A 24,142-nucleotide genomic window follows, 5' to 3' on the forward strand; every position below is an offset into this window, starting at 1 on the left:
CTGCCAAAGCATGCAAAAGGTTTTTGCGGTAGTAGGGGGTGGGCGCAGGCTAGTACTTTGCTGGGCGCTGTGAAGTCCAGAACGTGCTCTGCTGGTAGCAGACTTTAAATGCCGGGAGACTGCAGAGTGTAGCAACGCCTCATGTCAGCGAAGAGACACAGATGAGTGGTAAGAAAGACAGGGAAAATATGCTTTCTGGAATCAGAGCTCCTGCAGACAGGGCTCACTCTTCTGCCAGCTCCGACCTGCTCCGATGAAAACGAAATAAAAGAGCAAAGGCTGCGCACTTTGAACCAATTATTCGAAGCATCGTATTGAAATGAAATAAAAGGTTAACAGCCCTGGGTGGCATCAAAGTGGAATTTCCTGAATATGTCACCAATGCCATGCAATGCGCCTGTTGCACAGTATCACGCCTGTTGCCGGCCCTCGCGCGGATGACTCTTTGGGATAGCAGAAAGTGGACGGAAGACTTTTAGGATGATAGTAAAAAAAACAGAAGCGAGCACATGACTTTATTTGCGACGATTGGCGAGTTTTGAATAAAATAGTGAAAATGAAGTAAAAGCGTCTTGCTGGAGAATGCGGGCATCGATCCCGCTACCTCTCGCATGCTAAGCGAGCGCTCTACCATCTGAGCTAATTCCCCTCCTCCTCGAAGGCTCTCGATACACTGCTTCAGAGCTGAAGCACAGTCTCCGGCTCACACTTGCTTGGCTGTCCAGGGACCTGTAGTGCATAAAGCCCTTTCTCTTCATCTGCCGCAGAGGAAATCACAATCTCACCCCATTGCCCAAAACAAAATACCTTCAGTGGAGCTACAAGTAAAGCTGCAGATGGCCATCCATTGCAACGAGGATTGGCCAACCAGGTATTAATAGCAGAGTGACTCCACTGCCACGCCCTTTCACGCTGGACCTGCGCTTGTGATCAAGAGGCTGCACGCCAGTCCCATAGACCCGAGAGCCCTATTGAAAAGGTGCTTGCTTCTCACTTTATTTCTCTCGCTATTTCTTGCTGTTTTAGGCCGCTGACACGCCGCCTGCAGCCAAAGGACCAGCGCTGGAGTGCCCTTTGTCATTTTTACCAGCTGGCCATATTTTACAATCGAGCGTCAGAATACCAAACAGGTAAGAGTTAGGTCTGGGAATTGAGTCCACTTTCCATCGTGTGTCCCATAAAGCGGAAGTGTCCAGCCGAGTGCAAGCAGGTGCCTTTTGCCCGCGTGTGCTGGGACACTGCAGCTTTGGACGTGAGCCAACTTGCCCTTTTCAGTGGGCCAGTACCCGTGACTCCAGTGAGAGAAGAGGAAAAGAAAGAACTTTCCCCTTCTCTGTCGAGTGGCCCCAGTGGCCTAATGGATAAGGCACTGGCCTCCTAAGCCAGGGATTGTGGGTTCGAGTCCCATCTGGGGGGGTTCGTGGCATTTTGTTCACACTTCTGCCAAAGCATGCAAAAGGTTTTTGCGGTAGTAGGGGGTGGGCGCAGGCTAGTACTTTGCTGGGCGCTGTGAAGTCCAGAACGTGCTCTGCTGGTAGCAGACTTTAAATGCCGGGAGACTGCAGAGTGTAGCAACCCCTCATGTCAGCGAAGAGACACAGATGAGTGGTAAGAAAGACAGGGAAAATATGCTTTCTGGAATCAGAGCTCCTGCAGACAGGGCTCACTCTTCTGCCAGCTCCGACCTGCTCCGATGAAAACGAAATAAAAGAGCAAAGGCTGCGCACTTTGAACCAATTATTCGAAGCATCGTATTGAAATGAAATAAAAGGTTAACAGCCCTGGGTGGCATCAAAGTGGAATTTCCTGAATATGTCACCAATGCCATGCAATGCGCCTGTTGCACAGTATCACGCCTGTTGCCGGCCCTCGCGCGGATGACTCTTTGGGATAGCAGAAAGTGGACGGAAGACTTTTAGGATGATAGTAAAAAAAACAGAAGCGAGCACATGACTTTATTTGCGACGATTGGCGAGTTTTGAATAAAATAGTGAAAATGAAGAAAAAGCGTCTTGCTGGAGAATGCGGGCATCGATCCCGCTACCTCTCGCATGCTAAGCGAGCGCTCTACCATCTGAGCTAATTCCCCTCCTCCTCGAAGGCTCTCGATACACTGCTTCAGAGCTGAAGCACAGTCTCCGGCTCACACTTGCTTGGCTGTCCAGGGACCTGTAGTGCATAAAGCCCTTTCTCTTCATCTGCCGCAGAGGAATTCACAATCTCACCCCTTTGCCCAAAACAAAATACCTTCAGTGGAGCTACAAGTAAAGCTGCAGATGGCCATCCATTGCAACGAGGATTGGCCAACCAGGTATTAATAGCAGAGTGACTCCACTGCCACGCCCTTTCACGCTGGACCTGCGCTTGTGATCAAGAGGCTGCACGCCAGTCCCATAGACCCGAGAGCCCAATTGAAAAGGTGCTTGCTTCTCACTTTATTTCTCTCGCTATTTCTTGCTGTTTTAGGCCGCTGACACGCCGCCTGCAGCCAAAGGACCAGCGCTGGAGTGCCCTTTGTCATTTTTACCAGCTGGCCATATTTTACAATCGAGCGTCAGAATACCAAACAGGTAAGAGTTAGGTCTGGGAATTGAGTCCACTTTCCATCGTGTGTCCCATAAAGCGGAAGTGTCCAGCCGAGTGCAAGCAGGTGCCTTTTGCCCGCGTGTGCTGGGACACTGCAGCTTTGGACGTGAGCCAACTTGCCCTTTTCAGTGGGCCAGTACCCGTGACTCCAGTGAGAGAAGAGGAAAAGAAAGAACTTTCCCCTTCTCTGTCGAATGGCCCCAGTGGCCTAATGGATAAGGCACTGGCCTCCTAAGCCAGGGATTGTGGGTTCGAGTCCCATCTGGGGTGGTTCGTGGCATTTTGTTCACACTTCTGCCAAAGCATGCAAAAGGTTTTTGCGGTAGTAGGGGGTGGGCGCAGGCTAGTACTTTGCTGGGCGCTGTGAAGTCCAGAACGTGCTCTGCTGGTAGCAGACTTTAAATGCCGGGAGACTGCAGAGTGTAGCAACCCCTCATGTCAGCGAAGAGACACAGATGAGTGGTAAGAAAGACAGGGAAAATATGCTTTCTGGAATCAGAGCTCCTGCAGACAGGGCTCACTCTTCTGCCAGCTCCGACCTGCTCCGATGAAAACGAAATAAAAGAGCAAAGGCTGCGCACTTTGAACCAATTATTCGAAGCATCGTATTGAAATGAAATAAAAGGTTAACAGCCCTGGGTGGCATCAAAGTGGAATTTCCTGAATATGTCACCAATGCCATGCAATGCGCCTGTTGCACAGTATCACGCCTGTTGCCGGCCCTCGCGCGGGTGACTCTTTGGGATAGCAGAAAGTGGACGGAAGACTTTTAGGATGATAGTAAAAAAAACAGAAGCGAGCACATGACTTTATTTGCGACGATTGGCGAGTTTTGAATAAAATAGTGAAAATGAAGTAAAAGCGTCTTGCTGGAGAATGCGGGCATCGATCCCGCTACCTCTCGCATGCTAAGCGAGCGCTCTACCATCTGAGCTAATTCCCCTCCTCCTCGAAGGCTCTCGATACACTGCTTCAGAGCTGAAGCACAGTCTCCGGCTCACACTTGCTTGGCTGTCCAGGGACCTGTAGTGCATAAAGCCCTTTCTCTTCATCTGCCGCAGAGGAAATCACAATCTCACCCCTTTGCCCAAAACAAAATACCTTCAGTGGAGCTACAAGTAAAGCTGCAGATGGCCATCCATTGCAACGAGGATTGGCCAACCAGGTATTAATAGCAGAGTGACTCCACTGCCACGCCCTTTCACGCTGGACCTGCGCTTGTGATCAAGAGGCTGCACGCCAGTCCCATAGACCCGAGAGCCCAATTGAAAAGGTGCTTGCTTCTCACTTTATTTCTCTCGCTATTTCTTGCTGTTTTAGGCCGCTGACACGCCGCCTGCAGCCAAAGGACCAGCGCTGGAGTGCCCTTTGTCATTTTTACCAGCTGGCCATATTTTACAATCGAGCGTCAGAATACCAAACAGGTAAGAGTTAGGTCTGGGAATTGAGTCCACTTTCCATCGTGTGTCCCATAAAGCGGAAGTGTCCAGCCGAGTGCAAGCAGGTGCCTTTTGCCCGCGTGTGCTGGGACACTGCAGCTTTGGACGTGAGCCAACTTGCCCTTTTCAGTGGGCCAGTACCCGTGACTCCAGTGAGAGAAGAGGAAAAGAAAGAACTTTCCCCTTCTCTGTCGAGTGGCCCCAGTGGCCTAATGGATAAGGCACTGGCCTCCTAAGCCAGGGATTGTGGGTTCGAGTCCCATCTGGGGTGGTTCGTGGCATTTTGTTCACACTTCTGCCAAAGCATGCAAAAGGTTTTTGCGGTAGTAGGGGGTGGGCGCAGGCTAGTACTTTGCTGGGCGCTGTGAAGTCCAGAACGTGCTCTGCTGGTAGCAGACTTTAAATGCCGGGAGACTGCAGAGTGTAGCAACGCCTCATGTCAGCGAAGAGACACAGATGAGTGGTAAGAAAGACAGGGAAAATATGCTTTCTGGAATCAGAGCTCCTGCAGACAGGGCTCACTCTTCTGCCAGCTCCGACCTGCTCCGATGAAAACGAAATAAAAGAGCAAAGGCTGCGCACTTTGAACCAATTATTCGAAGCATCGTATTGAAATGAAATAAAAGGTTAACAGCCCTGGGTGGCATCAAAGTGGAATTTCCTGAATATGTCACCAATGCCATGCAATGCGCCTGTTGCACAGTATCACGCCTGTTGCCGGCCCTCGCGCGGATGACTCTTTGGGATAGCAGAAAGTGGACGGAAGACTTTTAGGATGATAGTAAAAAAAACAGAAGCGAGCACATGACTTTATTTGCGACGATTGGCGAGTTTTGAATAAAATAGTGAAAATGAAGTAAAAGCGTCTTGCTGGAGAATGCGGGCATCGATCCCGCTACCTCTCGCATGCTAAGCGAGCGCTCTACCATCTGAGCTAATTCCCCTCCTCCTCGAAGGCTCTCGATACACTGCTTCAGAGCTGAAGCACAGTCTCCGGCTCACACTTGCTTGGCTGTCCAGGGACCTGTAGTGCATAAAGCCCTTTCTCTTCATCTGCCGCAGAGGAAATCACAATCTCACCCCTTTGCCCAAAACAAAATACCTTCAGTGGAGCTACAAGTAAAGCTGCAGATGGCCATCCATTGCAACGAGGATTGGCCAACCAGGTATTAATAGCAGAGTGACTCCACTGCCACGCCCTTTCACGCTGGACCTGCGCTTGTGATCAAGAGGCTGCACGCCAGTCCCATAGACCCGAGAGCCCTATTGAAAAGGTGCTTGCTTCTCACTTTATTTCTCTCGCTATTTCTTGCTGTTTTAGGCCGCTGACACGCCGCCTGCAGCCAAAGGACCAGCGCTGGAGTGCCCTTTGTCATTTTTACCAGCTGGCCATATTTTACAATCGAGCGTCAGAATACCAAACAGGTAAGAGTTAGGTCTGGGAATTGAGTCCACTTTCCATCGTGTGTCCCATAAAGCGGAAGTGTCCAGCCGAGTGCAAGCAGGTGCCTTTTGCCCGCGTGTGCTGGGACACTGCAGCTTTGGACGTGAGCCAACTTGCCCTTTTCAGTGGGCCAGTACCCGTGACTCCAGTGAGAGAAGAGGAAAAGAAAGAACTTTCCCCTTCTCTGTCGAGTGGCCCCAGTGGCCTAATGGATAAGGCACTGGCCTCCTAAGCCAGGGATTGTGGGTTCGAGTCCCATCTGGGGTGGTTCGTGGCATTTTGTTCACACTTCTGCCAAAGCATGCAAAAGGTTTTTGCGGTAGTAGGGGGTGGGCGCAGGCTAGTACTTTGCTGGGCGCTGTGAAGTCCAGAACGTGCTCTGCTGGTAGCAGACTTTAAATGCCGGGAGACTGCAGAGTGTAGCAACCCCTCATGTCAGCGAAGAGACACAGATGAGTGGTAAGAAAGACAGGGAAAATATGCTTTCTGGAATCAGAGCTCCTGCAGACAGGGCTCACTCTTCTGCCAGCTCCGACCTGCTCCGATGAAAACGAAATAAAAGAGCAAAGGCTGCGCACTTTGAACCAATTATTCGAAGCATCGTATTGAAATGAAATAAAAGGTTAACAGCCCTGGGTGGCATCAAAGTGGAATTTCCTGAATATGTCACCAATGCCATGCAATGCGCCTGTTGCACAGTATCACGCCTGTTGCCGGCCCTCGCGCGGATGACTCTTTGGGATAGCAGAAAGTGGACGGAAGACTTTTAGGATGATAGTAAAAAAAACAGAAGCGAGCACATGACTTTATTTGCGACGATTGGCGAGTTTTGAATAAAATAGTGAAAATGAAGAAAAAGCGTCTTGCTGGAGAATGCGGGCATCGATCCCGCTACCTCTCGCATGCTAAGCGAGCGCTCTACCATCTGAGCTAATTCCCCTCCTCCTCGAAGGCTCTCGATACACTGCTTCAGAGCTGAAGCACAGTCTCCGGCTCACACTTGCTTGGCTGTCCAGGGACCTGTAGTGCATAAAGCCCTTTCTCTTCATCTGCCGCAGAGGAATTCACAATCTCACCCCTTTGCCCAAAACAAAATACCTTCAGTGGAGCTACAAGTAAAGCTGCAGATGGCCATCCATTGCAACGAGGATTGGCCAACCAGGTATTAATAGCAGAGTGACTCCACTGCCACGCCCTTTCACGCTGGACCTGCGCTTGTGATCAAGAGGCTGCACGCCAGTCCCATAGACCCGAGAGCCCAATTGAAAAGGTGCTTGCTTCTCACTTTATTTCTCTCGCTATTTCTTGCTGTTTTAGGCCGCTGACACGCCGCCTGCAGCCAAAGGACCAGCGCTGGAGTGCCCTTTGTCATTTTTACCAGCTGGCCATATTTTACAATCGAGCGTCAGAATACCAAACAGGTAAGAGTTAGGTCTGGGAATTGAGTCCACTTTCCATCGTGTGTCCCATAAAGCGGAAGTGTCCAGCCGAGTGCAAGCAGGTGCCTTTTGCCCGCGTGTGCTGGGACACTGCAGCTTTGGACGTGAGCCAACTTGCCCTTTTCAGTGGGCCAGTACCCGTGACTCCAGTGAGAGAAGAGGAAAAGAAAGAACTTTCCCCTTCTCTGTCGAATGGCCCCATTGGCCTAATGGATAAGGCACTGGCCTCCTAAGCCAGGGATTGTGGGTTCGAGTCCCATCTGGGGTGGTTCGTGGCATTTTGTTCACACTTCTGCCAAAGCATGCAAAAGGTTTTTGCGGTAGTAGGGGGTGGGCGCAGGCTAGTACTTTGCTGGGCGCTGTGAAGTCCAGAACGTGCTCTGCTGGTAGCAGACTTTAAATGCCGGGAGACTGCAGAGTGTAGCAACGCCTCATGTCAGCGAAGAGACACAGATGAGTGGTAAGAAAGACAGGGAAAATATGCTTTCTGGAATCAGAGCTCCTGCAGACAGGGCTCACTCTTCTGCCAGCTCCGACCTGCTCCGATGAAAACGAAATAAAAGAGCAAAGGCTGCGCACTTTGAACCAATTATTCGAAGCATCGTATTGAAATGAAATAAAAGGTTAACAGCCCTGGGTGGCATCAAAGTGGAATTTCCTGAATATGTCACCAATGCCATGCAATGCGCCTGTTGCACAGTATCACGCCTGTTGCCGGCCCTCGCGCGGATGACTCTTTGGGATAGCAGAAAGTGGACGGAAGACTTTTAGGATGATAGTGAAAAAAACAGAAGCGAGCACATGACTTTATTTGCGACGATTGGCGAGTTTTGAATAAAATAGTGAAAATGAAGAAAAAGCGTCTTGCTGGAGAATGCGGGCATCGATCCCGCTACCTCTCGCATGCTAAGCGAGCGCTCTACCATCTGAGCTAACTCCCCTCCTCCTCGAAGGCTCTCGATACACTGCTTCAGAGCTGAAGCACAGTCTCCGGCTCACACTTGCTTGGCTGTCCAGGGACCTGTAGTGCATAAAGCCCTTTCTCTTCATCTGCCGCAGAGGAAATCACAATCTCACCCCTTTGCCCAAAACAAAATACCTTCAGTGGAGCTACAAGTAAAGCTGCAGATGGCCATCCATTGCAACGAGGATTGGCCAACCAGGTATTAATAGCAGAGTGACTCCACTGCCACGCCCTTTCACGCTGGACCTGCGCTTGTGATCAAGAGGCTGCACGCCAGTCCCATAGACCCGAGAGCCCAATTGAAAAGGTGCTTATTTCTCTCTTTATTTCTCTCGCTATTTCTTGCTGTTTTAGGCCGCTGACACGCCGCCTGCAGCCAAAGGACCAGCGCTGGAGTGCCCTTTGTCATTTTTACCAGCTGGCCATATTTTACAATCGAGCGTCAGAATACCAAACAGGTAAGAGTTAGGTCTGGGAATTGAGTCCACTTTCCATCGTGTGTCCCATAAAGCGGAAGTGTCCAGCCGAGTGCAAGCAGGTGCCTTTTGCCCGCGTGTGCTGGGACACTGCAGCTTTGGACGTGAGCCAACTTGCCCTTTTCAGTGGGCCAGTACCCGTGACTCCAGTGAGAGAAGAGGAAAAGAAAGAACTTTCCCCTTCTCTGTCGAGTGGCCCCAGTGGCCTAATGGATAAGGCACTGGCCTCCTAAGCCAGGGATTGTGGGTTCGAGCCCCATCTGGGGTGGTTCGTGGCATTTTGTTCACACTTCTGCCAAAGCATGCAAAAGGTTTTTGCGGTAGTAGGGGGTGGGCGCAGGCTAGTACTTTGCTGGGCGCTGTGAAGTCCAGAACGTGCTCTGCTGGTAGCAGACTTTAAATGCCGGGAGACTGCAGAGTGTAGCAACGCCTCATGTCAGCGAAGAGACACAGATGAGTGGTAAGAAAGACAGGGAAAATATGCTTTCTGGAATCAGAGCTCCTGCAGACAGGGCTCACTCTTCTGCCAGCTCCGACCTGCTCCGATGAAAACGAAATAAAAGAGCAAAGGCTGCGCACTTTGAACCAATTATTCGAAGCATCGTATTGAAATGAAATAAAAGGTTAACAGCCCTGGGTGGCATCAAAGTGGAATTTCCTGAATATGTCACCAATGCCATGCAATGCGCCTGTTGCACAGTATCACGCCTGTTGCCGGCCCTCGCGCGGATGACTCTTTGGGATAGCAGAAAGTGGACGGAAGACTTTTAGGATGATAGTAAAAAAAACAGAAGCGAGCACATGACTTTATTTGCGACGATTGGCGAGTTTTGAATAAAATAGTGAAAATGAAGTAAAAGCGTCTTGCTGGAGAATGCGGGCATCGATCCCGCTACCTCTCGCATGCTAAGCGAGCGCTCTACCATCTGAGCTAATTCCCCTCCTCCTCGAAGGCTCTCGATACACTGCTTCAGAGCTGAAGCACAGTCTCCGGCTCACACTTGCTTGGCTGTCCAGGGACCTGTAGTGCATAAAGCCCTTTCTCTTCATCTGCCGCAGAGGAAATCACAATCTCACCCCTTTGCCCAAAACAAAATACCTTCAGTGGAGCTACAAGTAAAGCTGCAGATGGCCATCCATTGCAACGAGGATTGGCCAACCAGGTATTAATAGCAGAGTGACTCCACTGCCACGCCCTTTCACGCTGGACCTGCGCTTGTGATCAAGAGGCTGCACGCCAGTCCCATAGACCCGAGAGCCCTATTGAAAAGGTGCTTGCTTCTCACTTTATTTCTCTCGCTATTTCTTGCTGTTTTAGGCCGCTGACACGCCGCCTGCAGCCAAAGGACCAGCGCTGGAGTGCCCTTTGTCATTTTTACCAGCTGGCCATATTTTACAATCGAGCGTCAGAATACCAAACAGGTAAGAGTTAGGTCTGGGAATTGAGTCCACTTTCCATCGTGTGTCCCATAAAGCGGAAGTGTCCAGCCGAGTGCAAGCAGGTGCCTTTTGCCCGCGTGTGCTGGGACACTGCAGCTTTGGACGTGAGCCAACTTGCCCTTTTCAGTGGGCCAGTACCCGTGACTCCAGTGAGAGAAGAGGAAAAGAAAGAACTTTCCCCTTCTCTGCCGAGTGGCCCCAGTGGCCTAATGGATAAGGCACTGGCCTCCTAAGCCAGGGATTGTGGGTTCGAGTCCCATCTGGGGGGGTTCGTGGCATTTTGTTCACACTTCTGCCAAAGCATGCAAAAGGTTTTTGCGGTAGTAGGGGGTGGGCGCAGGCTAGTACTTTGCTGGGCGCTGTGAAGTCCAGAACGTGCTCTGCTGGTAGCAGACTTTAAATGCCGGGAGACTGCAGAGTGTAGCAACCCCTCATGTCAGCGAAGAGACACAGATGAGTGGTAAGAAAGACAGGGAAAATATGCTTTCTGGAATCAGAGCTCCTGCAGACAGGGCTCACTCTTCTGCCAGCTCCGACCTGCTCCGATGAAAACGAAATAAAAGAGCAAAGGCTGCGCACTTTGAACCAATTATTCGAAGCATCGTATTGAAATGAAATAAAAGGTTAACAGCCCTGGGTGGCATCAAAGTGGAATTTCCTGAATATGTCACCAATGCCATGCAATGCGCCTGTTGCACAGTATCACGCCTGTTGCCGGCCCTCGCGCGGATGACTCTTTGGGATAGCAGAAAGTGGACGGAAGACTTTTAGGATGATAGTAAAAAAAACAGAAGCGAGCACATGACTTTATTTGCGACGATTGGCGAGTTTTGAATAAAATAGTGAAAATGAAGAAAAAGCGTCTTGCTGGAGAATGCGGGCATCGATCCCGCTACCTCTCGCATGCTAAGAGAGCGCTCTACCATCTGAGCTAATTCCCCTCCTCCTCGAAGGCTCTCGATACACTGCTTCAGAGCTGAAGCACAGTCTCCGGCTCACACTTGCTTGGCTGTCCAGGGACCTGTAGTGCATAAAGCCCTTTCTCTTCATCTGCCGCAGAGGAATTCACAATCTCACCCCTTTGCCCAAAACAAAATACCTTCAGTGGAGCTACAAGTAAAGCTGCAGATGGCCATCCATTGCAACGAGGATTGGCCAACCAGGTATTAATAGCAGAGTGACTCCACTGCCACGCCCTTTCACGCTGGACCTGCGCTTGTGATCAAGAGGCTGCACGCCAGTCCCATAGACCCGAGAGCCCAATTGAAAAGGTGCTTGCTTCTCACTTTATTTCTCTCGCTATTTCTTGCTGTTTTAGGCCGCTGACACGCCGCCTGCAGCCAAAGGACCAGCGCTGGAGTGCCCTTTGTCATTTTTACCAGCTGGCCATATTTTACAATCGAGCGTCAGAATACCAAACAGGTAAGAGTTAGGTCTGGGAATTGAGTCCACTTTCCATCGTGTGTCCCATAAAGCGGAAGTGTCCAGCCGAGTGCAAGCAGGTGCCTTTTGCCCGCGTGTGCTGGGACACTGCAGCTTTGGACGTGAGCCAACTTGCCCTTTTCAGTGGGCCAGTACCCGTGACTCCAGTGAGAGAAGAGGAAAAGAAAGAACTTTCCCCTTCTCTGTCGAGTGGCCCCAGTGGCCTAATGGATAAGGCACTGGCCTCCTAAGCCAGGGATTGTGGGTTCGAGTCCCATCTGGGGTGGTTCGTGGCATTTTGTTCACACTTCTGCCAAAGCATGCAAAAGGTTTTTGCGGTAGTAGGGGGTGGGCGCAGGCTAGTACTTTGCTGGGCGCTGTGAAGTCCAGAACGTGCTCTGCTGGTAGCAGACTTTAAATGCCGGGAGACTGCAGAGTGTAGCAACGCCTCATGTCAGCGAAGAGACACAGATGAGTGGTAAGAAAGACAGGGAAAATATGCTTTCTGGAATCAGAGCTCCTGCAGACAGGGCTCACTCTTCTGCCAGCTCCGACCTGCTCCGATGAAAACGAAATAAAAGAGCAAAGGCTGCGCACTTTGAACCAATTATTCGAAGCATCGTATTGAAATGAAATAAAAGGTTAACAGCCCTGGGTGGCATCAAAGTGGAATTTCCTGAATATGTCACCAATGCCATGCAATGCGCCTGTTGCACAGTATCACGCCTGTTGCCGGCCCTCGCGCGGATGACTCTTTGGGATAGCAGAAAGTGGACGGAAGACTTTTAGGATGATAGTAAAAAAAACAGGATAAGGCACTGGCCTCCTAAGCCAGGGATTGTGGGTTCGAGTCCCATCTGGGGTGGTTCGTGGCATTTTGTTCACACTTCTGCCAAAGCATGCAAAAGGTTTTTGCGGTAGTAGGGGGTGGGCGCAGGCTAGTACTTTGCTGGGCGCTGTGAAGTCCAGAACGTGCTCTGCTGGTAGCAGACTTTAAATGCCGGGAGACTGCAGAGTGTAGCAACGCCTCATGTCAGCGAAGAGACACAGATGAGTGGTAAGAAAGACAGGGAAAATATGCTTTCTGGAATCAGAGCTCCTGCAGACAGGGCTCACTCTTCTGCCAGCTCCGACCTGCTCCGATGAAAACGAAATAAAAGAGCAAAGGCTGCGCACTTTGAACCAATTATTCGAAGCATCGTATTGAAATGAAATAAAAGGTTAACAGCCCTGGGTGGCATCAAAGTGGAATTTCCTGAATATGTCACCAATGCCATGCAATGCGCCTGTTGCACAGTATCACGCCTGTTGCCGGCCCTCGCGCGGATGACTCTTTGGGATAGCAGAAAGTGGACGGAAGACTTTTAGGATGATAGTAAAAAAAACAGAAGCGAGCACATGACTTTATTTGCGACGATTGGCGAGTTTTGAATAAAATAGTGAAAATGAAGAAAAAGCGTCTTGCTGGAGAATGCGGGCATCGATCCCGCTACCTCTCGCATGCTAAGCGAGCGCTCTACCATCTGAGCTAATTCCCCTCCTCCTCGAAGGCTCTCGATACACTGCTTCAGAGCTGAAGCACAGTCTCCGGCTCACACTTGCTTGGCTGTCCAGGGACCTGTAGTGCATAAAGCCCTTTCTCTTCATCTGCCGCAGAGGAAATCACAATCTCACCCCTTTGCCCAAAACAAAATACCTTCAGTGGAGCTACAAGTAAAGCTGCAGATGGCCATCCATTGCAACGAGGATTGGCCAACCAGGTATTAATAGCAGAGTGACTCCACTGCCACGCCCTTTCACGCTGGACCTGCGCTTGTGATCAAGAGGCTGCACGCCAGTCCCATAGACCCGAGAGCCCAATTGAAAAGGTGCTTGCTTCTCACTTTATTTCTCTCGCTATTTCTTGCTGTTTTAGGCCGCTGACACGCCGCCTGCAGCCAAAGGACCAGCGCTGGAGTGCCCTTTGTCATTTTTACCAGCTGGCCATATTTTACAATCGAGCGTCAGAATACCAAACAGGTAAGAGTTAGGTCTGGGAATTGAGTCCACTTTCCATCGTGTGTCCCATAAAGCGGAAGTGTCCAGCCGAGTGCAAGCAGGTGCCTTTTGCCCGCGTGTGCTGGGACACTGCAGCTTTGGACGTGAGCCAACTTGCCCTTTTCAGTGGGCCAGTACCCGTGACTCCAGTGAGAGAAGAGGAAAAGAAAGAACTTTCCCCTTCTCTGTCGAGTGGCCCCAGTGGCCTAATGGATAAGGCACTGGCCTCCTAAGCCAGGGATTGTGGGTTCGAGTCCCATCTGGGGTGGTTCGTGGCATTTTGTTCACACTTCTGCCAAAGCATGCAAAAGGTTTTTGCGGTAGTAGGGGGTGGGCGCAGGCTAGTACTTTGCTGGGCGCTGTGAAGTCCAGAACGTGCTCTGCTGGTAGCAGACTTTAAATGCCGGGAGACTGCAGAGTGTAGCAACGCCTCATGTCAGCGAAGAGACACAGATGAGTGGTAAGAAAGACAGGGAAAATATGCTTTCTGGAATCAGAGCTCCTGCAGACAGGGCTCACTCTTCTGCCAGCTCCGACCTGCTCCGATGAAAACGAAATAAAAGAGCAAAGGCTGCGCACTTTGAACCAATTATTCGAAGCATCGTATTGAAATGAAATAAAAGGTTAACAGCCCTGGGTGGCATCAAAGTGGAATTTCCTGAATATGTCACCAATGCCATGGAATGCGCCTGTTGCACAGTATCACGCCTGTTGCCGGCCCTCGCGCGGGTGACTCTTTGGGATAGCAGAAAGTGGACGGAAGACTTTTAGGATGATAGTAAAAAAAACAGAAGCGAGCACATGACTTTATTTGCGACGATTGGCGAGTTTTGAATAAAATAGTGAAAATGAAGAAAAAGCGTCTTGCTGGAGAATGCGGGCATCGATCCCGCTACCTCTCGCATGCTAAGCGAGCGCTCTACCATCTGAGCTAATTCCCCTCCTCCTCGAAGGCTCTCGATACACTGCTTCAGAGCTGAAGCACAATCTCCGGCTCACACTTGCTTGGCTGTCCAGGGACCTGTAGTGCATAAAGCCCTTTCTCTTCATCTGCGGCAGAGGAAATCACAATCTCACCCCTTTGCCCAAAACAAAATACCTTCAGTGGAGCTACAAGTAAAGCTGCAGATGGCCATCCATTGCAACGAGGATTGGCCAACCAGGTATTAATAGCAGAGTGACTCCACTGCCACGCCCTTTCACGCTGGACCTGCGCTTGTGATCAAGAGGCTGCACGCCAGTCCCATAGACCCGAGAGCCCAATTGAAAAGGTGCTTGCTTCTCACTTTATTTCTCTCGCTATTTCTTGCTGTTTTAGGCCGCTGACACGCCGCCTGCAGCCAAAGGACCAGCGCTGGAGTGCCCTTTGTCATTTTTACCAGCTGGCCATATTTTACAATCGAGCGTCAGAATACCAAACAGGTAAGAGTTAGGTCTGGGAATTGAGTCCACTTTCCATCGTGTGTCCCATAAAGCGGAAGTGTCCAGCCGAGTGCAAGCAGGTGCCTTTTGCCCGCGTGTGCTGGGACACTGCAGCTTTGGACGTGAGCCAACTTGCCCTTTTCAGTGGGCCAGTACCCGTGACTCCAGTGAGAGAAGAGGAAAAGAAAGAACTTTCCCCTTCTCTGTCGAGTGGCCCCAGTGGCCTAATGGATAAGGCACTGGCCTCCTAAGCCAGGGATTGTGGGTTCGAGTCCCATCTGGGGTGGTTCGTGGCATTTTGTTCACACTTCTGCCAAAGCATGCAAAAGGTTTTTGCGGTAGTAGGGGGTGGGCGCAGGCTAGTACTTTGCTGGGCGCTGTGAAGTCCAGAACGTGCTCTGCTGGTAGCAGACTTTAAATGCCGGGAGACTGCAGAGTGTAGCAACGCCTCATGTCAGCGAAGAGACACAGATGAGTGGTAAGAAAGACAGGGAAAATATGCTTTCTGGAATCAGAGCTCCTGCAGACAGGGCTCACTCTTCTGCCAGCTCCGACCTGCTCCGATGAAAACGAAATAAAAGAGCAAAGGCTGCGCACTTTGAACCAATTATTCGAAGCATCGTATTGAAATGAAATAAAAGGTTAACAGCCCTGGGTGGCATCAAAGTGGAATTTCCTGAATATGTCACCAATGCCATGCAATGCGCCTGTTGCACAGTATCACGCCTGTTGCCGGCCCTCGCGCGGATGACTCTTTGGGATAGCAGAAAGTGGACGGAAGACTTTTAGGATGATAGTAAAAAAAACAGGATAAGGCACTGGCCTCCTAAGCCAGGGATTGTGGGTTCGAGTCCCATCTGGGGTGGTTCGTGGCATTTTGTTCACACTTCTGCCAAAGCATGCAAAAGGTTTTTGAGGTAGTAGGGGGTGGGCGCAGGCTAGTACTTTGCTGGGCGCTGTGAAGTCCAGAACGTGCTCTGCTGGTAGCAGACTTTAAATGCCGGGAGACTGCAGAGTGTAGCAACGCCTCATGTCAGCGAAGAGACACAGATGAGTGGTAAGAAAGACAGGGAAAATATGCTTTCTGGAATCAGAGCTCCTGCAGACAGGGCTCACTCTTCTGCCAGCTCCGACCTGCTCCGATGAAAACGAAATAAAAGAGCAAAGGCTGCGCACTTTGAACCAATTATTCGAAGCATCGTATTGAAATGAAATAAAAGGTTAACAGCCCTGGGTGGCATCAAAGTGGAATTTCCTGAATATGTCACCAATGCCATGGAATGCGCCTGTTGCACAGTATCACGCCTGTTGCCGGCCCTCGCGCGGGTGACTCTTTGGGATAGCAGAAAGTGGACGGAAGACTTTTAGGATGATAGTAAAAAAAACAGAAGCGAGCACATGACTTTATTTGCGACGATTGGCGAGTTTTGAATAAAATAGTGAAAATGAAGAAAAAGCGTCTTGCTGGAGAATGCGGGCATCGATCCCGCTACCTCTCGCATGCTAAGCGAGCGCTCTACCATCTGAGCTAATTCCCCTCCTCCTCGAAGGCTCTCGATACACTGCTTCAGAGCTGAAGCACAATCTCCGGCTCACACTTGCTTGGCTGTCCAGGGACCTGTAGTGCATAAAGCCCTTTCTCTTCATCTGCGGCAGAGGAAATCACAATCTCACCCCTTTGCCCAAAACAAAATACCTTCAGTGGAGCTACAAGTAAAGCTGCAGATGGCCATCCATTGCAACGAGGATTGGCCAACCAGGTATTAATAGCAGAGTGACTCCACTGCCACGCCCTTTCACGCTGGACCTGCGCTTGTGATCAAGAGGCTGCACGCCAGTCCCATAGACCCGAGAGCCCAATTGAAAAGGTGCTTGCTTCTCACTTTATTTCTCTCGCTATTTCTTGCTGTTTTAGGCCGCTGACACGCCGCCTGCAGCCAAAGGACCAGCGCTGGAGTGCCCTTTGTCATTTTTACCAGCTGGCCATATTTTACAATCGAGCGTCAGAATACCAAACAGGTAAGAGTTAGGTCTGGGAATTGAGTCCACTTTCCATCGTGTGTCCCATAAAGCGGAAGTGTCCAGCCGAGTGCAAGCAGGTGCCTTTTGCCCGCGTGTGCTGGGACACTGCAGCTTTGGACGTGAGCCAACTTGCCCTTTTCAGTGGGCCAGTACCCGTGACTCCAGTGAGAGAAGAGGAAAAGAAAGAACTTTCCCCTTCTCTGTCGAGTGGCCCCAGTGGCCTAATGGATAAGGCACTGGCCTCCTAAGCCAGGGATTGTGGGTTCGAGTCCCATCTGGGGTGGTTCGTGGCATTTTGTTCACACTTCTGCCAAAGCATGCAAAAGGTTTTTGCGGTAGTAGGGGGTGGGCGCAGGCTAGTACTTTGCTGGGCGCTGTGAAGTCCAGAACGTGCTCTGCTGGTAGCAGACTTTAAATGCCGGGAGACTGCAGAGTGTAGCAACGCCTCATGTCAGCGAAGAGACACAGATGAGTGGTAAGAAAGACAGGGAAAATATGCTTTCTGGAATCAGAGCTCCTGCAGACAGGGCTCACTCTTCTGCCAGCTCCGACCTGCTCCGATGAAAACGAAATAAAAGAGCAAAGGCTGCGCACTTTGAACCAATTATTCGAAGCATCGTATTGAAATGAAATAAAAGGTTAACAGCCCTGGGTGGCATCAAAGTGGAATTTCCTGAATATGTCACCAATGCCATGCAATGCGCCTGTTGCACAGTATCACGCCTGTTGCCGGCCCTCGCGCGGATGACTCTTTGGGATAGCAGAAAGTGGACGGAAGACTTTTAGGATGATAGTAAAAAAAACAGGATAAGGCACTGGCCTCCTAAGCCAGGGATTGTGGGTTCGAGTCCCATCTGGGGTGGTTCGTGGCATTTTGTTCACACTTCTGCCAAAGCATGCAAAAGGTTTTTGCGGTAGTAGGGGGTGGGCGCAGGCTAGTACTTTGCTGGGCGCTGTGAAGTCCAGAACGTGCTCTGCTGGTAGCAGACTTTAAATGCCGGGAGACTGCAGAGTGTAGCAACGCCTCATGTCAGCGAAGAGACACAGATGAGTGGTAAGAAAGACAGGGAAAATATGCTTTCTGGAATCAGAGCTCCTGCAGACAGGGCTCACTCTTCTGCCAGCTCCGACCTGCTCCGATGAAAACGAAATAAAAGAGCAAAGGCTGCGCACTTTGAACCAATTATTCGAAGCATCGTATTGAAATGAAATAAAAGGTTAACAGCCCTGGGTGGCATCAAAGTGGAATTTCCTGAATATGTCACCAATGCCATGCAATGCGCCTGTTGCACAGTATCACGCCTGTTGCCGGCCCTCGCGCGGATGACTCTTTGGGATAGCAGAAAGTGGACGGAAGACTTTTAGGATGATAGTAAAAAAAACAGAAGCGAGCACATGACTTTATTTGCGACGATTGGCGAGTTTTGAATAAAATAGTGAAAATGAAGAAAAAGCGTCTTGCTGGAGAATGCGGGCATCGATCCCGCTACCTCTCGCATGCTAAGCGAGCGCTCTACCATCTGAGCTAATTCCCCTCCTCCTCGAAGGCTCTCGATACACTGCTTCAGAGCTGAAGCACAGTCTCCGGCTCACACTTGCTTGGCTGTCCAGGGACCTGTAGTGCATAAAGCCCTTTCTCTTCATCTGCCGCAGAGGAAATCACAATCTCACCCCTTTGCCCAAAACAAAATACCTTCAGTGGAGCTACAAGTAAAGCTGCAGATGGCCATCCATTGCAACGAGGATTGGCCAACCAGGTATTAATAGCAGAGTGACTCCACTGCCACGCCCTTTCACGCTGGACCTGCGCTTGTGATCAAGAGGCTGCACGCCAGTCCCATAGACCCGAGAGCCCAATTGAAAAGGTGCTTGCTTCTCACTTTATTTCTCTCGCTATTTCTTGCTGTTTTAGGCCGCTGACACGCCGCCTGCAGCCAAAGGACCAGCGCTGGAGTGCCCTTTGTCATTTTTACCAGCTGGCCATATTTTACAATCGAGCGTCAGAATACCAAACAGGTAAGAGTTAGGTCTGGGAATTGAGTCCACTTTCCATCGTGTGTCCCATAAAGCGGAAGTGTCCAGCCGAGTGCAAGCAGGTGCCTTTTGCCCGCGTGTGCTGGGACACTGCAGCTTTGGACGTGAGCCAACTTGCCCTTTTCAGTGGGCCAGTACCCGTGACTCCAGTGAGAGAAGAGGAAAAGAAAGAACTTTCCCCTTCTCTGTCGAGTGGCCCCAGTGGCCTAATGGATAAGGCACTGGCCTCCTAAGCCAGGGATTGTGGGTTCGAGTCCCATCTGGGGTGGTTCGTGGCATTTTGTTCACACTTCTGCCAAAGCATGCAAAAGGTTTTTGCGGTAGTAGGGGGTGGGCGCAGGCTAGTACTTTGCTGGGCGCTGTGAAGTCCAGAACGTGCTCTGCTGGTAGCAGACTTTAAATGCCGGGAGACTGCAGAGTGTAGCAACGCCTCATGTCAGCGAAGAGACACAGATGAGTGGTAAGAAAGACAGGGAAAATATGCTTTCTGGAATCAGAGCTCCTGCAGACAGGGCTCACTCTTCTGCCAGCTCCGACCTGCTCCGATGAAAACGAAATAAAAGAGCAAAGGCTGCGCACTTTGAACCAATTATTCGAAGCATCGTATTGAAATGAAATAAAAGGTTAACAGCCCTGGGTGGCATCAAAGTGGAATTTCCTGAATATGTCACCAATGCCATGCAATGCGCCTGTTGCACAGTATCACGCCTGTTGCCGGCCCTCGCGCGGATGACTCTTTGGGATAGCAGAAAGTGGACGGAAGACTTTTAGGATGATAGTAAAAAAAACAGAAGCGAGCACATGACTTTATTTGCGACGATTGGCGAGTTTTGAATAAAATAGTGAAAATGAAGTAAAAGCGTCTTGCTGGAGAATGCGGGCATCGATCCCGCTACCTCTCGCATGCTAAGCGAGCGCTCTACCATCTGAGCTAATTCCCCTCCTCCTCGAAGGCTCTCGATACACTGCTTCAGAGCTGAAGCACAGTCTCCGGCTCACACTTGCTTGGCTGTCCAGGGACCTGTAGTGCATAAAGCCCTTTCTCTTCATCTGCCGCAGAGGAAATCACAATCTCACCCCTTTGCCCAAAACAAAATACCTTCAGTGGAGCTACAAGTAAAGCTGCAGATGGCCATCCATTGCAACGAGGATTGGCCAACCAGGTATTAATAGCAGAGTGACTCCACTGCCACGCCCTTTCACGCTGGACCTGCGCTTGTGATCAAGAGGCTGCACGCCAGTCCCATAGACCCGAGAGCCCTATTGAAAAGGTGCTTGCTTCTCACTTTATTTCTCTCGCTATTTCTTGCTGTTTTAGGCCGCTGACACGCCGCCTGCAGCCAAAGGACCAGCGCTGGAGTGCCCTTTGTCATTTTTACCAGCTGGCCATATTTTACAATCGAGCGTCAGAATACCAAACAGGTAAGAGTTAGGTCTGGGAATTGAGTCCACTTTCCATCGTGTGTCCCATAAAGCGGAAGTGTCCAGCCGAGTGCAAGCAGGTGCCTTTTGCCCGCGTGTGCTGGGACACTGCAGCTTTGGACGTGAGCCAACTTGCCCTTTTCAGTGGGCCAGTACCCGTGACTCCAGTGAGAGAAGAGGAAAAGAAAGAACTTTCCCCTTCTCTGTCGAGTGGCCCCAGTGGCCTAATGGATAAGGCACTGGCCTCCTAAGCCAGGGATTGTGGGTTCGAGTCCCATCTGGGGTGGTTCGTGGCATTTTGTTCACACTTCTGCCAAAGCATGCAAAAGGTTTTTGCGGTAGTAGGGGGTGGGCGCAGGCTAGTACTTTGCTGGGCGCTGTGAAGTCCAGAACGTGCTCTGCTGGTAGCAGACTTTAAATGCCGGGAGACTGCAGAGTGTAGCAACCCCTCATGTCAGCGAAGAGACACAGATGAGTGGTAAGAAAGACAGGGAAAATATGCTTTCTGGAATCAGAGCTCCTGCAGACAGGGCTCACTCTTCTGCCAGCTCCGACCTGCTCCGATGAAAACGAAATAAAAGAGCAAAGGCTGCGCACTTTGAACCAATTATTCGAAGCATCGTATTGAAATGAAATAAAAGGTTAACAGCCCTGGGTGGCATCAAAGTGGAATTTCCTGAATATGTCACCAATGCCATGCAATGCGCCTGTTGCACAGTATCACGCCTGTTGCCGGCCCTCGCGCGGATGACTCTTTGGGATAGCAGAAAGTGGACGGAAGACTTTTAGGATGATAGTAAAAAAAACAGAAGCGAGCACATGACTTTATTTGCGACGATTGGCGAGTTTTGAATAAAATAGTGAAAATGAAGAAAAAGCGTCTTGCTGGAGAATGCGGGCATCGATCCCGCTACCTCTCGCATGCTAAGCGAGCGCTCTACCATCTGAGCTAATTCCCCTCCTCCTCGAAGGCTCTCGATACACTGCTTCAGAGCTGAAGCACAGTCTCCGGCTCACACTTGCTTGGCTGTCCAGGGACCTGTAGTGCATAAAGCCCTTTCTCTTCATCTGCCGCAGAGGAATTCACAATCTCACCCCTTTGCCCAAAACAAAATACCTTCAGTGGAGCTACAAGTAAAGCTGCAGATGGCCATCCATTGCAACGAGGATTGGCCAACCAGGTATTAATAGCAGAGTGACTCCACTGCCACGCCCTTTCACGCTGGACCTGCGCTTGTGATCAAGAGGCTGCACGCCAGTCCCATAGACCCGAGAGCCCAATTGAAAAGGTGCTTGCTTCTCACTTTATTTCTCTCGCTATTTCTTGCTGTTTTAGGCCGCTGACACGCCGCCTGCAGCCAAAGGACCAGCGCTGGAGTGCCCTTTGTCATTTTTACCAGCTGGCCATATTTTACAATCGAGCGTCAGAATACCAAACAGGTAAGAGTTAGGTCTGGGAATTGAGTCCACTTTCCATCGTGTGTCCCATAAAGCGGAAGTGTCCAGCCGAGTGCAAGCAGGTGCCTTTTGCCCGCGTGTGCTGGGACACTGCAGCTTTGGACGTGAGCCAACTTGCCCTTTTCAGTGGGCCAGTACCCGTGACTCCAGTGAGAGAAGAGGAAAAGAAAGAACTTTCCCCTTCTCTGTCGAATGGCCCCAGTGGCCTAATGGATAAGGCACTGGCCTCCTAAGCCAGGGATTGTGGGTTCGAGTCCCATCTGGGGTGGTTCGTGGCATTTTGTTCACACTTCTGCCAAAGCATGCAAAAGGTTTTTGCGGTAGTAGGGGGTGGGCGCAGGCTAGTACTTTGCTGGGCGCTGTGAAGTCCAGAACGTGCTCTGCTGGTAGCAGACTTTAAATGCCGGGAGACTGCAGAGTGTAGCAACGCCTCATGTCAGCGAAGAGACACAGATGAGTGGTAAGAAAGACAGGGAAAATATGCTTTCTGGAATCAGAGCTCCTGCAGACAGGGCTCACTCTTCTGCCAGCTCCGACCTGCTCCGATGAAAACGAAATAAAAGAGCAAAGGCTGCGCACTTTGAACCAATTATTCGAAGCATCGTATTGAAATGAAATAAAAGGTTAACAGCCCTGGGTGGCATCAAAGTGGAATTTCCTGAATATGTCACCAATGCCATGCAATGCGCCTGTTGCACAGTATCACGCCTGTTGCCGGCCCTCGCGCGGATGACTCTTTGGGATAGCAGAAAGTGGACGGAAGACTTTTAGGATGATAGTAAAAAAAACAGAAGCGAGCACATGACTTTATTTGCGACGATTGGCGAGTTTTGAATAAAATAGTGAAAATGAAGAAAAAGCGTCTTGCTGGAGAATGCGGGCATCGATCCCGCTACCTCTCGCATGCTAAGCGAGCGCTCTACCATCTGAGCTAACTCCCCTCCTCCTCGAAGGCTCTCGATACACTGCTTCAGAGCTGAAGCACAGTCTCCGGCTCACACTTGCTTGGCTGTCCAGGGACCTGTAGTGCATAAAGCCCTTTCTCTTCATCTGCCGCAGAGGAAATCACAATCTCACCCCTTTGCCCAAAACAAAATACCTTCAGTGGAGCTACAAGTAAAGCTGCAGATGGCCATCCATTGCAACGAGGATTGGCCAACCAGGTATTAATAGCAGAGTGACTCCACTGCCACGCCCTTTCACGCTGGACCTGCGCTTGTGATCAAGAGGCTGCACGCCAGTCCCATAGACCCGAGAGCCCAATTGAAAAGGTGCTTATTTCTCTCTTTATTTCTCTCGCTATTTCTTGCTGTTTTAGGCCGCTGACACGCCGCCTGCAGCCAAAGGACCAGCGCTGGAGTGCCCTTTGTCATTTTTACCAGCTGGCCATATTTTACAATCGAGCGTCAGAATACCAAACAGGTAAGAGTTAGGTCTGGGAATTGAGTCCACTTTCCATCGTGTGTCCCATAAAGCGGAAGTGTCCAGCCGAGTGCAAGCAGGTGCCTTTTGCCCGCGTGTGCTGGGACACTGCAGCTTTGGACGTGAGCCAACTTGCCCTTTTCAGTGGGCCAGTACCCGTGACTCCAGTGAGAGAAGAGGAAAAGAAAGAACTTTCCCCTTCTCTGTCGAGTGGCCCCAGTGGCCTAATGGATAAGGCACTGGCCTCCTAAGCCAGGGATTGTGGGTTCGAGTCCCATCTGGGGTGGTTTGTGGCATTTTGTTCACACTTCTGCCAAAGCATGCAAAAGGTTTTTGCGGTAGTAGGGGGTGGGCGCAGGCTAGTACTTTGCTGGGCGCTGTGAAGTCCAGAACGTGCTCTGCTGGTAGCAGACTTTAAATGCCGGGAGACTGCAGAGTGTAGCAACGCCTCATGTCAGCGAAGAGACACAGATGAGTGGTAAGAAAGACAGGGAAAATATGCTTTCTGGAATCAGAGCTCCTGCAGACAGGGCTCACTCTTCTGCCAGCTCCGACCTGCTCCGATGAAAACGAAATAAAAGAGCAAAGGCTGCGCACTTTGAACCAATTATTCGAAGCATCGTATTGAAATGAAATAAAAGGTTAACAGCCCTGGGTGGCATCAAAGTGGAATTTCCTGAATATGTCACCAATGCCATGCAATGCGCCTGTTGCACAGTATCACGCCTGTTGCCGGCCCTCGCGCGGGTGACTCTTTGGGATAGCAGAAAGTGGACGGAAGACTTTTAGGATGATAGTAAAAAAAACAGAAGCGAGCACATGACTTTATTTGCGACGATTGGCGAGTTTTGAATAAAATAGTGAAAATGAAGAAAAAGCGTCTTGCTGGAGAATGCGGGCATCGATCCCGCTACCTCTCGCATGCTAAGCGAGCGCTCTACCATCTGAGCTAATTCCCCTCCTCCTCGAAGGCTCTCGATACACTGCTTCAGAGCTGAAGCACAATCTCCGGCTCACACTTGCTTGGCTGTCCAGGGACCTGTAGTGCATAAAGCCCTTTCTCTTCATCTGCGGCAGAGGAAATCACAATCTCACCCCTTTGCCCAAAACAAAAT

At 50.5% G+C, this 24,142-nt stretch overlaps 30 non-coding genes across 30 annotated transcripts; 15 read left to right on the top strand and 15 right to left on the bottom strand.

Annotated features, from left to right (window-relative positions):
* Nucleotides 1-576: 576 nt before the first annotated feature.
* TRNAA-AGC (transfer RNA alanine (anticodon AGC)) lies at nt 577-649 on the bottom strand. The gene has a single exon. It is a non-coding gene; the product is annotated as a tRNA-Ala (tRNA).
* Nucleotides 650-1,343: 694 nt separating this feature from the next.
* Nucleotides 1,344-1,416, top strand: TRNAR-CCU (transfer RNA arginine (anticodon CCU)). The gene has a single exon. It is a non-coding gene; the product is annotated as a tRNA-Arg (tRNA).
* A 600-nt stretch (nt 1,417-2,016) lies between these two features.
* Nucleotides 2,017-2,089, bottom strand: TRNAA-AGC (transfer RNA alanine (anticodon AGC)). Its single transcript has one exon. It is a non-coding gene; the product is annotated as a tRNA-Ala (tRNA).
* Nucleotides 2,090-2,783: 694 nt separating this feature from the next.
* TRNAR-CCU (transfer RNA arginine (anticodon CCU)) lies at nt 2,784-2,856 on the top strand. The gene has a single exon. It is a non-coding gene; the product is annotated as a tRNA-Arg (tRNA).
* Nucleotides 2,857-3,456: 600 nt separating this feature from the next.
* Nucleotides 3,457-3,529, bottom strand: TRNAA-AGC (transfer RNA alanine (anticodon AGC)). The gene has a single exon. It is a non-coding gene; the product is annotated as a tRNA-Ala (tRNA).
* Nucleotides 3,530-4,223: 694 nt separating this feature from the next.
* On the top strand, nt 4,224-4,296 carry TRNAR-CCU (transfer RNA arginine (anticodon CCU)). Its single transcript has one exon. It is a non-coding gene; the product is annotated as a tRNA-Arg (tRNA).
* Nucleotides 4,297-4,896: 600 nt separating this feature from the next.
* On the bottom strand, nt 4,897-4,969 carry TRNAA-AGC (transfer RNA alanine (anticodon AGC)). The gene has a single exon. It is a non-coding gene; the product is annotated as a tRNA-Ala (tRNA).
* A 694-nt stretch (nt 4,970-5,663) lies between these two features.
* On the top strand, nt 5,664-5,736 carry TRNAR-CCU (transfer RNA arginine (anticodon CCU)). Its single transcript has one exon. It is a non-coding gene; the product is annotated as a tRNA-Arg (tRNA).
* A 600-nt stretch (nt 5,737-6,336) lies between these two features.
* On the bottom strand, nt 6,337-6,409 carry TRNAA-AGC (transfer RNA alanine (anticodon AGC)). The gene has a single exon. It is a non-coding gene; the product is annotated as a tRNA-Ala (tRNA).
* Nucleotides 6,410-7,103: 694 nt separating this feature from the next.
* On the top strand, nt 7,104-7,176 carry TRNAR-CCU (transfer RNA arginine (anticodon CCU)). The gene has a single exon. It is a non-coding gene; the product is annotated as a tRNA-Arg (tRNA).
* Nucleotides 7,177-7,776: 600 nt separating this feature from the next.
* On the bottom strand, nt 7,777-7,849 carry TRNAA-AGC (transfer RNA alanine (anticodon AGC)). Its single transcript has one exon. It is a non-coding gene; the product is annotated as a tRNA-Ala (tRNA).
* A 694-nt stretch (nt 7,850-8,543) lies between these two features.
* Nucleotides 8,544-8,616, top strand: TRNAR-CCU (transfer RNA arginine (anticodon CCU)). Its single transcript has one exon. It is a non-coding gene; the product is annotated as a tRNA-Arg (tRNA).
* Nucleotides 8,617-9,216: 600 nt separating this feature from the next.
* Nucleotides 9,217-9,289, bottom strand: TRNAA-AGC (transfer RNA alanine (anticodon AGC)). Its single transcript has one exon. It is a non-coding gene; the product is annotated as a tRNA-Ala (tRNA).
* Nucleotides 9,290-9,983: 694 nt separating this feature from the next.
* Nucleotides 9,984-10,056, top strand: TRNAR-CCU (transfer RNA arginine (anticodon CCU)). The gene has a single exon. It is a non-coding gene; the product is annotated as a tRNA-Arg (tRNA).
* Nucleotides 10,057-11,423: 1,367 nt separating this feature from the next.
* On the top strand, nt 11,424-11,496 carry TRNAR-CCU (transfer RNA arginine (anticodon CCU)). The gene has a single exon. It is a non-coding gene; the product is annotated as a tRNA-Arg (tRNA).
* A 1,179-nt stretch (nt 11,497-12,675) lies between these two features.
* On the bottom strand, nt 12,676-12,748 carry TRNAA-AGC (transfer RNA alanine (anticodon AGC)). Its single transcript has one exon. It is a non-coding gene; the product is annotated as a tRNA-Ala (tRNA).
* A 694-nt stretch (nt 12,749-13,442) lies between these two features.
* Nucleotides 13,443-13,515, top strand: TRNAR-CCU (transfer RNA arginine (anticodon CCU)). The gene has a single exon. It is a non-coding gene; the product is annotated as a tRNA-Arg (tRNA).
* Nucleotides 13,516-14,115: 600 nt separating this feature from the next.
* On the bottom strand, nt 14,116-14,188 carry TRNAA-AGC (transfer RNA alanine (anticodon AGC)). The gene has a single exon. It is a non-coding gene; the product is annotated as a tRNA-Ala (tRNA).
* A 694-nt stretch (nt 14,189-14,882) lies between these two features.
* On the top strand, nt 14,883-14,955 carry TRNAR-CCU (transfer RNA arginine (anticodon CCU)). Its single transcript has one exon. It is a non-coding gene; the product is annotated as a tRNA-Arg (tRNA).
* A 1,179-nt stretch (nt 14,956-16,134) lies between these two features.
* Nucleotides 16,135-16,207, bottom strand: TRNAA-AGC (transfer RNA alanine (anticodon AGC)). The gene has a single exon. It is a non-coding gene; the product is annotated as a tRNA-Ala (tRNA).
* A 694-nt stretch (nt 16,208-16,901) lies between these two features.
* Nucleotides 16,902-16,974, top strand: TRNAR-CCU (transfer RNA arginine (anticodon CCU)). Its single transcript has one exon. It is a non-coding gene; the product is annotated as a tRNA-Arg (tRNA).
* A 1,179-nt stretch (nt 16,975-18,153) lies between these two features.
* TRNAA-AGC (transfer RNA alanine (anticodon AGC)) lies at nt 18,154-18,226 on the bottom strand. The gene has a single exon. It is a non-coding gene; the product is annotated as a tRNA-Ala (tRNA).
* Nucleotides 18,227-18,920: 694 nt separating this feature from the next.
* On the top strand, nt 18,921-18,993 carry TRNAR-CCU (transfer RNA arginine (anticodon CCU)). The gene has a single exon. It is a non-coding gene; the product is annotated as a tRNA-Arg (tRNA).
* Nucleotides 18,994-19,593: 600 nt separating this feature from the next.
* On the bottom strand, nt 19,594-19,666 carry TRNAA-AGC (transfer RNA alanine (anticodon AGC)). The gene has a single exon. It is a non-coding gene; the product is annotated as a tRNA-Ala (tRNA).
* Nucleotides 19,667-20,360: 694 nt separating this feature from the next.
* On the top strand, nt 20,361-20,433 carry TRNAR-CCU (transfer RNA arginine (anticodon CCU)). Its single transcript has one exon. It is a non-coding gene; the product is annotated as a tRNA-Arg (tRNA).
* Nucleotides 20,434-21,033: 600 nt separating this feature from the next.
* TRNAA-AGC (transfer RNA alanine (anticodon AGC)) lies at nt 21,034-21,106 on the bottom strand. The gene has a single exon. It is a non-coding gene; the product is annotated as a tRNA-Ala (tRNA).
* A 694-nt stretch (nt 21,107-21,800) lies between these two features.
* Nucleotides 21,801-21,873, top strand: TRNAR-CCU (transfer RNA arginine (anticodon CCU)). Its single transcript has one exon. It is a non-coding gene; the product is annotated as a tRNA-Arg (tRNA).
* A 600-nt stretch (nt 21,874-22,473) lies between these two features.
* TRNAA-AGC (transfer RNA alanine (anticodon AGC)) lies at nt 22,474-22,546 on the bottom strand. Its single transcript has one exon. It is a non-coding gene; the product is annotated as a tRNA-Ala (tRNA).
* A 694-nt stretch (nt 22,547-23,240) lies between these two features.
* On the top strand, nt 23,241-23,313 carry TRNAR-CCU (transfer RNA arginine (anticodon CCU)). Its single transcript has one exon. It is a non-coding gene; the product is annotated as a tRNA-Arg (tRNA).
* A 600-nt stretch (nt 23,314-23,913) lies between these two features.
* TRNAA-AGC (transfer RNA alanine (anticodon AGC)) lies at nt 23,914-23,986 on the bottom strand. The gene has a single exon. It is a non-coding gene; the product is annotated as a tRNA-Ala (tRNA).
* Nucleotides 23,987-24,142: the final 156 nt, after the last annotated feature.

Source organism: Ambystoma mexicanum, chromosome 5q, assembly GCF_040938575.1.
Source record: "Ambystoma mexicanum isolate Mex_15411 chromosome 5q, UKY_AmexF1_1, whole genome shotgun sequence".
NCBI classification, from domain to species: Eukaryota; Metazoa; Chordata; class Amphibia; order Caudata; family Ambystomatidae; genus Ambystoma; species Ambystoma mexicanum.